Genomic DNA, 11,823 nt, shown 5'->3' with positions numbered 1-11,823 from the left:
GAGCCTGTGAATGTGACTTCATTTGGAAAAAGTGCCTTTCAGATATAAGTAAGGATTTCAAGATGAGATCATCCTTGTTTATCTAGTAGGGGGGCTCTAAATTCAATGACAAGTACCCTTATACACAAGAGAGAAGATGAGGTTCTATGCAAACAGAGGCAGAGATTGGAATTATGCAGCCATAAACCAAGGAATGCCTGGAAGCATCAGAAACTGGAAGGGGCAATGAACACCTCCCCTAGAGACTGTGGAGGAATGCAGCCCTGACAACACCTTGATTTTGGACTTAAGGTCTCTAGAACTGTGAGAAAAAAAAAATTATGTTATAAGCCACCAACTTTGTGGTAATATGTTACAGCAACCCAAAGAAACTAATACCGTGACTGTGGAAAGTATGATTAAATTGGACTGATGTGAAGTCAAAGACGTAATATAGAAGGTTATTGAATCTATCATCCACGTGGAGGTAGGTGTTTTCCAGAATAAAGACAGGATCTAGATAAGAGAAAAATACGACTAGGAATAAATAGTATGAAATACATCAAGAGTAATATATAACACATCATATGCAGTTCATTTATAATTAGAAAATCTTATGCAAGTAAAAATTACATTGGAGAGTTTATGTAAAGAGTATAATTTTATTAATAATTGCTACTGTTTTATTTCAAACATCTTTTGCTTTGTAAATTCATGGGAAATACCTGAATGTCTTCAGTTTTACTCTAGGTGCCTAAAAATGAACATCCAAAAATTCCAAAATTGACATAATTGTTTCTTAAAAAAATCCTCAACTGCCCAACACTGACTAGCTATGAAACTTTGGAGGTCAGGTAATTTCTTTGGACATGAGCAGGAGTTGCTATAACGGTGTCAACAGGACCTGAGGATTTAAGATATGATGTCAGGCACATTATAAATGGTGTTGGAATAACAACAAAAAAACCAGCCACATGTGTTGTATACCATGCTCTTGCCCTCAATTGCTTCTGCTGAAATATTCAATTCCTTTACTGCAGTCCTGGGGTGGGCAGTTGGGGATTTAAAGATAGGTTTTTTTTGAACTTCCAAGACTGTATTCTTTCCCCTTCACCAGATTTTCTTGAAGCAAGAAAGGAAGGTGCAAGTCAGTTATGCTTCTTCTCATAAAAATGAGGGTTGTCCCTGAGTTTGTGTAAAATGTCAAATGAGTGATTTAAATTATGAAGGGCTGCGTTTTTAAACCTAACAAATGATCGGTGGGGTCATTTTGCTTAATTGTTGTGACATCTTTGAAATATCATATCATTTTAGAACTTTCCTAATCTATAAAATGATGTGATACATTTTTAACAACTCAGTTTTATGTTTGGCCTTTCAAAAGCATCACACTTTTATGGTCCATCAGCTATATAGTGGCAATAACCAGAGATATTTTGTGCATGGCATAAGCTATACTCAGACTCTTTCATTTCACTTGTATAGGCTCTCTATAGAAAAAATAGATAAAAATCTAATGAGTAATTCTAGAAAAATATAATATTAGTGGTACAATAGAAAAAAATGCAGCAGGGTATGTATCCGTTTTTACTTTTTTCTTCATTATAGTCCAGTAATTATGCCAGCTTATTCTAACTTCCATAGCAATGTCCAACCGTTTGAAGTATAATTATCTTTATTAAAAAGCCATATACAGTTTTGCTATAAAATATTGATAGTTTTGTATTATTTCAGTTGATGTCTGTTTTCAATGCCTTGAAAAATAGTCATCATATATATAGCATAATGATTTTCAAAAATTAATTAAAACAATGTTGATCATAATGAAATCAATTAAAATTATTCAGTAGACATAGTATCTAGAATGATATCATGGTAACAATGAACAGTAACAATTATAATGATCTAAAATGACTAAGAATTACAAACCTATATACATTCCTATGTAATAGATAACTGTGATAAGGAGATGGCTGAGCATCAGTTCCACAATATTTATTCCTTTATTGTAGCCTTCATTGTTTCAATATATTTAATCTGCCATATGCAAATGAAAGAATAAGCTAGTTTTACTTTTTTGATTAGTTATTCATATCACTTTGGTTGTCACAGAAAGTCTGCTCCATAATCAAGTTATTTTCTTCATCCTTTCCTTTCTTCCATCCGTGATTTTGTACTAAACAATTTATTCATGGTATCGGACATTTCTAGATATCTGATACCAAATGGTACCATTTACAGCCCCAGTTGAGGAAAGCAGAATTAGTATGTTCAAAGAGAATTGATGGCATATTCTGGATCATGTGGCCAATCTGATCAAGCTGAATGGACTGAGGGTACACAACTGACTTCAAATCAGCCAATCCATTGTGTTTCCAACAACTTATAAGATAGCCTGTTTGAAATGAACTTGTAGAATTAAGACAAATTTGATTGAAAAAGCGCATTGCTTTCTCTTAGGTGTATTTAAGAAAAACAATCTTCAGATGGGTACAAAGGAGCGAGTAGCTAAGAGCTAAAACACTGATTAGACATTTGCATTGTCTATAGTTTTGGGTTGTTTCCAGTTTGGAGCTACTGTATATAAAGCAACTTGAAAATTTTGTGTAGAAGTCTTTGTGTAGGAATAGGTTTTCATTTCTCTTGGGTCATGTGGTGATTTCTGGGTCCCTTTTACTGTTTATGTCCTGCCTATTTGCAAGGCTGGAAATTTCCAGCCACCATATACTTCCCTTTGATTCTGTCACAACTCAGACTGCTATGAACTGTTTGGGATTCTTTACTTGCTCCTTTGGAAGGTACCTGGAAGCAGAAATTATTAGCAATTGTTTCCCTTCCAAGCAGGATCACAGCACACCATTGACTACTGGCTGATATCTGAAAACAGTTATTATACACGTAGATAGTATAGATATTATAAATATTTTCTTAAGGTAGAGGGATAAATCTTTTCCCTCTTGTTCCATCATGGCTTCAATTCTAGGCTAATATTTTGAACTTAGTTTAACCATCACCATGAGCAAGACATTGTTGACATTTTATCAATTGGAAAATTGATATTCAGAAAGATTAAGAACATTTCCTAAGTTCAAACCTCTAAGAAGTCTTTAACTCAAGATTCCAAACTGCATGTGTTTTATTTTATGTCCCTATGATTTTCTATTATCCTATCGTATTCATATTTTGATGAAAAAAAAGAGCACCTCAAGCATTGATAAGAGTAGATATAAATTCTTGTCTGATAGGTTCAGATAGGTACCGTATCTATGATTGATTCATAAGTAGGTATGGGAGACACATGGAGCATGATACTGCCAAATATGTTGTTTGTGGAAGTATAAATTGCAAATATCTTAGGATAACCTTGGGTGTTATTAAATAAAATTAATAGCCAACTTTAAACAAGAAAGTAGAAGGAATAGATCTGAATGTAGGGATAATTATTTTTCCAACATCTGTAAGACAATGCCTTCAGTCCAAAAATGAGAGCAGGGCAGTTGCTTAGAGAAGAGATATTTTAGGTAGTTTAAATATCCACAAGTAAGTAAATAGAATGTGATGGCTAACTGCTAGAACTAGATAGGATGAATTAAAGCAGAGTAAAAAATGATTCTAAATGTGGGCCAGTAAAGGAATGGTTGTATGCCTTATATATGTTCAGCTCATTATGACATAAAAATTCAAACTAAAAATTGTTAGACAAGAGAAAGGTAATTTTTGTTTTATTTTACATAAAAGATATTAGGTAAGCAGTCCAAAACTGATATTGTGGCTCTTCTGCAATATCATCAATGAATCAGACATTCCATCTCTTTATTTCACCATTCTAGTACAAAGCTCCCATTTTCAAGCTTTTATCCCATGGTTTAAGACTATAGTTCAAGAACTGCATTTGTGATATCCTCATTGCATGAAGAAGTAACAGCAGGAGTATATAGATGGAATGGGTTCACCTTAAATAGCCAAACCCAAACAACACTTCTGCTCACATGTAATTCACCAAAATTTGGTCACGTTGTCAGCTTCATGGAAAAAGAGACTAGAGAAATGTTGACTTTCATTAACAGCAAGCATAAGCCCCAAAATCTGGGCCTGGTATTAAAGAGAATAGGAGAATACTCACTTTGGCAGCACATATACTAAAATTGGAATGATACTGAGAAGTTTAGCATGGCCCCTGAGCAAGGATGACATGTAAATTCATGAAGCATTATCCATGTTTTGGTTTTCTGACTTTAAAAAAAAAAATAGAATGGGTGTTGGATTTTCTATGTCAATGTCCATTTCATTTACTAAAAGCGAAGGCCGAAGGTTGGAAGGAAGATTATAAACTTAATGTAGGTTGTCTTTTAAGTATTTACATGCTATCAGGTAATGTCTGTGGTAATTTCAAATGGATAACTACAAATGTGAATATGAAATATGTATATTGGAGATAATATATTATTTGCATAATATATTTGGAAATCTATTTTGTAGAAAGATGTATAATAAACAAGAGAGACCAAGACATTTTCAGAGGCACAGTGACTAATACTGATGAGTGACTTTGAGGTGGTCTAGAATAAGCAAATGTATTCTTCTCTATTCTGTTTGCAACTGTACACTAAACCTACCTAACAGTTTTATCTGCTCGAGCTGTATCTGCATATTTTTCAAAAGCTATCATCTTCTGTCATTTTATGAGCCTTCCCTACCACTTTCATTCAATTCACTCTAGTCACACTGGCCTCCTTTTTATTTTTTTAAACTTAACAAACTCACTGCCGCCTTCTACCACCTGCCCTGGAACTTTTGTTCTTGCTCTTGCTTAGGCTTAAGCCTCCCCTGTCCTTGTATCTTCATGGGTCAATTCCTTGCCTCCAGTGTATCTTAGCTCAAGGATCACCTCACATTAATGTCCTACATGACTGCCATATTTAGGATTACAGCCCTTCACCACAGCATTTCCTATTTTCCTTTCCTTTTTTTTTTTTTCCCTCTCTATAGCATTCATTACCACTTGTCATGCTATGTTATTTTTTAATTTGTATTTAATTTTTATTTTTGTTTAATGTTAACTATGTTTTATTCAATGCTTTATTCCCTATAATTTCCCATGCCTATATCACAAAATAAGCTCAGGTCAACTGTTCAGCTTATTCCTTTACTTAAGTGCATCATATAAAAATTTCTTGGGCTCCTATCCTAATAAGAATTGTATCCCTGAAGAAAGTTCTAGAGACTGTCCTGATTTTGAGCTGCCCATCTAAGAGAGCTAATTTGCCTCAGAAAGCTGGAAATATTTCAGGAGCTGAAGCACTGAAGTTCGTCTATACCCATGGACGTATAGGTTTCTCTCTAATTCAGTAAACAGCATTACTTATCTTCCTTTGTTGGAGCCTAATTGTGTTAAAAACAGAAGTAATGAGATATATTACTTATGTGTGGATATAAAAGTTGATTAGACTCATAGAGGAATATATTTTTTAGGGTATCTCATTATAGAATTAGAATAAAAAGAGTATATTAAACAAATTTAATGCATGTGTAATATGTCGCTAATTCCCTGTGTTAGAAAAATTGATTTTAATTCAGAATTCTCAAATTGTGACAAGATTAGACCAGGGTACCTGGGTGGCTGAGTTGGTTGAATATCTGCCTTTTGCTCAGGTCATGATCCTAGGGTCCTGGGATCAAGCCCTGCATCAGGGCTCCCTGCTCAGCAAGCGAGTCAGCTTCTCCATTTTACTCTGCCCCTCCAACCTCCAGCTCATGAGCATGCGCTCTCTCAAATAAATAAATTTAAAAAAAAATCTAAAAAAAAAAGTTTTGGCTCAGGTGACTTTTAGCCTTTAGCCTTTATCATATTATCAGCACCCTAGTTTAATGCACAGAAAAGCATTTGTAAGTGTAGAGCTTTCCATCAATCCATTTAGTAGGATTTTTTAAAAAAATATATTTCTAAGAAATATTCATATCACAACAAAAAGGCAACACATTTGTGTTCTCATCTTATTTTTAATGTATTCATACTTTAAAATGTTATATTCACCTCAAACTAATGATTTTCAAGTTTTATAGCTTTGTTTTGAAATTAGTTTTACTAGAGAGTATAAAAGTTTTAACTTGATTGAATATTGTGTGTGTGATTTATTTGGATACTGACTGAACTCCTTTTTCCAATTTATTAGAAACCTCAAATAATTTTCTTCAGATTAATGTAATAGTATTCATCATGATAAATTCATAATCATATAATAGAATCTTTTTGAGCACTGTTACTTTCTGATGCTTTACAAATATTACATTTAATTCTCACAACAAGCTGCAAATTAGATATTATTAACTTCTGTTTTAGAAGTGAGAAAGCAAAAACTTACAGAAGCTAAATAACTTACCTACTCTTTAAGTCATAAATCAAATATCTGGTTCCAAAGTCTGCATTATATCTTCCCTCCGATTTCTTCAGAAAACACTTGCTTTCTTTGTTGATATATCTGAGAATGAAGTTACATTACAGTTTTATTAATACAGCTTCCAGGGGCACCTGGGTGGCTCAGTTAGATAAGCTTATGCCTTCGGCTCAGGTCATAATCCCAGGGTACTGGGATCGAGCCCCATGTGGGGCTCCCTGTTCAGGGGGGAGGCTGCTTCTCCCGGTCCATCTGCCTGCAGCTCCCTCTGCTTGTGCATGCTCTCTTTCTCTCTGTCAAATAAAATCTTTTAAAAAAAAATTAGAGCTTCTAGGTACCACTGTGAAAGGACACTCTGAAGCAATGTTTTGTGTTCATTTAATTGTTTAATCTCAAAGATTATATATTCTTGTGTAACTAAAGCATTGTTTTCTGCCCCATGTCTCTAGGTCATTAAACTGAATAAACTTGTTAAAATTAGTTTACCACATAAGATGATAATAACTATTTTGATATTGTGCATGTTATGTTCATTTTGTATGTGTTTGGGAATTCGTACATCATTCCCATTTTGGGGTGTAATTTTATTGATGCCGGAGTTGATAATGGGAGTGGAAGTTTACATTAGAGGTGGAAGAAGTGATAGTAGAAAATGTCTCTATTCAAATTTAGTTTTGCTTAAACCATGGTTAGCTCAAGCAGGTTGCACTGAACTATTTTGGAGCTTCTGCCACCAGGATTTGATGATGGAGCCCAGGCTAGTATTTGTGCTTTTATTTTTTCTAGGGAGCTATGACTATCGTGAAACCGTGTATGCATAGTATGCTTTAATGGTATTTAAGCTGTCACTACATGACAGAAATTGGCATCATTAATGCTGTTACACTTACATGAAATTTTTCTGTCATTTGTAATTATAACTTTCAAATATACTTGGTGATCTAGGATTTTTTTTTTTCAAGTTTATGTTCTCTATACAGCTACCTGGAAAGCCTTTGAATTTAAATGCAACATAGTTGATAATGATACAAACTTCATTTCCAGGTTTCCCTTTAGGGAAAGTGCCCCCTGGATGATAGTCAAATGTGTTGTCTGTTGTAGAAAGGGAAGGGATGACACTTATAGGCAGAGATAGTTTTATCTTTAATGCCAGGAAATGGAGATGATTTTACACAATCAAAAACGTATCACACTTGGAACAGTTTAATTAGAAACTGATATTAAGCAATTTGAATATCTCAAACGCAGGGAAGTTAAGATTACATTCAAAGCAAAGACCTGTGACAGGTTGGCATTTCATTCTCCTGCCTTAAGCAAGAAAAATTTCAGCCGAGATTCTGACCTTAACATAAACCTCAATATAAAATACAATTCAGATACTGTCATTTCCTGAAGATTTTCAATTATTTTCAGGTGAGGAGAGGTTAAAGGTTTTTTATTTTTTGTTTTTTTTCTTGGTACTCTGTCCCCAAATAGCTTATACTCTTCCTCCCCTGAGAAATAGAAACGAATGTAACTTTTTAAAAGTAGTTGAGAAGGGGAAAAGAGGAATAGTTGAGGAAGGGAGAGTATGATAGTGAGAGAAGAGTAGGGAGTGGGTGAGAAGAAGGTGTATGTCTCTCTAGACAGACACAGGAAGAAACTGCAGCATGTAAGGAGAGAGGCCTAAGGAGGCAAGTCAGAAGGAGAACTGGGGGAAACACCTTAAGGGAGAAGAACAGGGAAAGCAATGCAGAGGGAAAAAGGACGTAAAAAACGTTGTTGGGATTTGGGATTAAAACACAGGTTAATATTTAAATAGCTAATAGGATTTCTGTAATTGGGTTGGATAGATAATAGTTGGTGCTAAATTAAAATTACATATGTTCTTATTTTTAAAAACCTACAGACAATTTAGTACAATATAAATTCATTTTATAAAGCACATTCTTTTTAAAATTATTTTTCAGTGTTCCATTCTCAGTGCTCTGTCCTCTTTCCCTTCCACCTTCTTATTCTTTAATGTACTTGTTTACTTAGCTAGGAGACATTAAAAAGTGTATAGTATTCAGTTATATTTGAAAGAAATGGTTAAGTAATTAGAATAGCCAAAAACAAATAAACAAACAAAAACCTAACTAGTTTTGACCTCATATAATGAAATGGATTTAATCTGGTTCAGCTAGAAAAGTAGGGTTAATTCTACACATTCTTTTAATTTTCTTTGCTTGTTTTTATTGATTTCCAAGGGCTGTTTATACATTTGGCTACTGCTGTTGTGTTTATCATCTTTGTGATTTACAACAAACATTAGTAAATGTTTTATGAAAAAAAAAAGAATGCCTCTACGTTGAGTTGTAGGTTTGACAATAACCTGTATCATATGTCACTGAGATTGTATGTCTTGCATAGTTAGGACTGAGCATCCCTAAATCCATGCAGACTGCTTATAATCACTGAAAATTCCCAGTGAAAGGGCCATGCCAAGAAATTAATGTGCTTCATTTTTACTAGGGGCCTTTGAACTCTGCAAGGTCTCCTTTCTGGTCCTCTTCCCTGGTGGGCAAGTTTGATTCATAAGTAAGCAAAATGTTCCTGTTCGCTTAAACTAGAAACAGGCCTAAAGTAATTTTACCAGCTACCTCTCTAACTCTTTGGGCCTTCTTCATATATAAATGGTCTTCAGAGGCAATGGGAGAGATGCTTTCTCCTGAAAGGAAAGAGTCTGGGGCCCTCCCCTCTTATCTGCTGGGCTGCATGAGAGGTTTCAGGGAAAAAAAGGACCCTTATAGAAAAAGGAACCAAGAAATGTTCTCACATCCAAAGACTTACAAAGACCAATTGAGAAAATTCCAGGACAAGAGGAGTTACTGCTTTTCTTGCCCCTACCACATAGTCCAGGGCTACCTTCGATCTGAGAAAGCAGAAGGGACAGATGTGCACTTCTGGAGTTCCTTTGATCAGATACAGTGCTGGTATTAGTGGTGGAAGTCATGATTGTAGAGGGCATTCAATAAATACAGAAATGAAAATACTGGCAGATAATAGGCAGGGAAATAAATTATAAATTAAAAAAATGTTTTTCTATAAGAAAAAAATAACTTCCTCCTCTATCCATGAAGAAAATGACCCAATGTAATCAAAAGTTTCAATGCTATTATAAAGTATTATAAAATACTGGGGTTCCCAAGTCAGTCAATGCTACTCAAAAATTGCACCAAAAATTGGTATCACTTTTGTATGGGTAAAGTCCTTGTTTAAGTTCAAACATAGCTTATATGCTTGCTGTTATTGTCTCTTTTCATGAGCCCATTTGGTAAGTGGGCTAGTAGGGAAAGGTGGCTGTATGATATTTGAGAAACAGATCATTTTGTTTACTTTTGCTTATGCAAAAGTGGGGTGAAATTTCATATGTTATGCAAATATTTCCTCGTCCTTCTGGTTGCATGCTATAGTCTATCCCATTATATCTTATGAAACTTTCTTCTCAACAATTTTCCAACTTCTTAAATCTTTTTCAAAGTCTCTGAATATCTAGCCAAAGCATTGATCCAGTGCATATTAATTGGTGATTATTCTTACCTATGCTTTCCTTACTTGAAAAGTAGACAATAATTTACTTTGCTTAGATTTTAACTGAAGGAAGGACTTCCTTACTTCTCTTCCACACAGACCTTCAGAATCACCTTGATCTAATAAGCAGGATATTACCAGCTGGTTTAACATATCACATTAAGTCTGGGCCATTATGAAAAACACATTGCAAGTTATGCTTTGCTTAATTAAAAGAGATGCCATTGAGGTGCCTGGGTGGCTCAGTCGTTAAGTGTCTGTCTTCGGCTCAGGTCGTGATCCTGGGGTCCTGGGATCGAGCCCCATGTCTGGTTCCCTGCTCCACAGGGAGCCTGCTTCTCCCTCTCCCTTTGCCTCTCCCCCTGCTTGTGCTGTTTCTCACTATCTCTGTCACTATCTGTCTCTCTCTATCAAATAAATAAATTAAAATCTTTATAAAAAAAGAGGTGCCATTTCTTAGAACTAAAGGATAGCACATTCTGCATTTATAGGGGCACTGTGTACTCAACCTTATGTGGTACACCTATAAATATCTTTTGTAAACCAGGTATATTTCCTCCTCCTTCAGTCAACTCAACATAGGAGTCTTACTGTAAGACCAGAGACAGTAGGTTGGGGGGGGGTGTCAGTAAGATACAAGTAGGCATGTGGAGAATGAGACATGCTTCTGCTGCTTGTTAGTGCATTTAGGACTTCCCCCCAGCCAAAAAACTGATGGTAACACTCAACCCAATAATAGGTAGTGGCTAGGCATGTTCAATTAATTTGATTAGATCAATCAGATTACACTGAATTCCCACAAAGGGGAATTCAGCCTTCCTGGTTTTCTGATATGTCATGATCAAGTTTATGACTACACAGGGGTCAAAAATTACTTCTCATGGGGAAAGCAATAACTTGTTCCAGAAGACATGCTTTGCTATAAAACTGTATGAATTACAGTGGCTATCTATAGAATTTGTGTAGAATTTATAACCACCATGCACTCTTGAAGCCAAACATCAGCAGGGTCATAGAAGCCAAATGGCAGTTTTGTGAATACTTCGGCCTGAACTAATATGTAAAACTCCCCTTCCTAGGAGCTCCACTCAAAGAGAACTTAGGAGTCCAAGTGATCCGTGGGTTGAAGCACAAACCCAAATAGTATATATATTTTCTCCAAAGTCTAGAGATCCATCAATTGTAATTTTTTAATAGAGATGTAAGAAACAGTAAATTGCTCTTTTTCTTGGAGGAAATATCCTAGCATTATTCGGATCACCACAGCTGATAAAGTAACTGAAAGACACTTTTATTTTCTGATAATTTATATTCTACATACATATGTATATTAGCAAGCAATTTAGGATATTTGCACTTCTTAAACTTTAGGACATAGCAGCATGATGTCCTAAAATGAAATCATCAATGTAACAGATCAAAAAAAAATGTTTCATAGACACTTCAGTCTGAATATGATCTAATGCTTCAGAATTGATGTATTTGAGATTTATGATCCTGAAGGTACACTGCTCTTCTTGTCAGGTAAAAGCAAACATTTATTTATAAGAACAGGAAAATAATTTGCTGGCATATAGTTGCTCATAATATGTTCTTATAATAGCCAGACTATGGAAAGAGCCAAGATGTCCATCAACAGATGAATGGATAAAGAAGAAGTGGTATATATATATATACAATGGAATATTATGCAGCCATAAAAAGGAATGAGATCTTGCCATTTGCAATGACATGGATGGAACTGGAGGGTATTATGCTGAGTGAAATAAGTCAATCAGAGAAAGACATGTATCATATGATCTCACTGATATGAGGAATTCTTAATCTCATGAAACAAACTGAGGGTTGCTGGAGTGGGGGGGGTGGGAGGGATGGGGTGGCTGGGTGATAGACATTG

The 11,823-nt window shown here is 35.1% G+C and overlaps 1 non-coding gene across 1 annotated transcript; it reads left to right on the top strand.

Moving 5' to 3' along the window:
- Nucleotides 1–4,094: 4,094 nt before the first annotated feature.
- Nucleotides 4,095–4,201, top strand: LOC112839337 (U6 spliceosomal RNA). The gene has a single exon (XR_003212175.1). It is a non-coding gene; the product is annotated as a U6 spliceosomal RNA (small nuclear RNA).
- The last annotated feature ends 7,622 nt before the right edge of the window (nucleotides 4,202–11,823 follow it).

The sequence above is a fragment of the Callorhinus ursinus genome, unplaced genomic scaffold (assembly GCF_003265705.2).
Source record: "Callorhinus ursinus isolate GAN/ISIS: 27379988/994484 unplaced genomic scaffold, GSC_fseal_2.0 scaffold54, whole genome shotgun sequence".
Classification (NCBI taxonomy): domain Eukaryota; kingdom Metazoa; phylum Chordata; class Mammalia; order Carnivora; family Otariidae; genus Callorhinus; species Callorhinus ursinus.
Note: the sequence above shows the minus strand (reverse complement) of the source record. Positions and strands in the feature narration are given on the sequence as shown.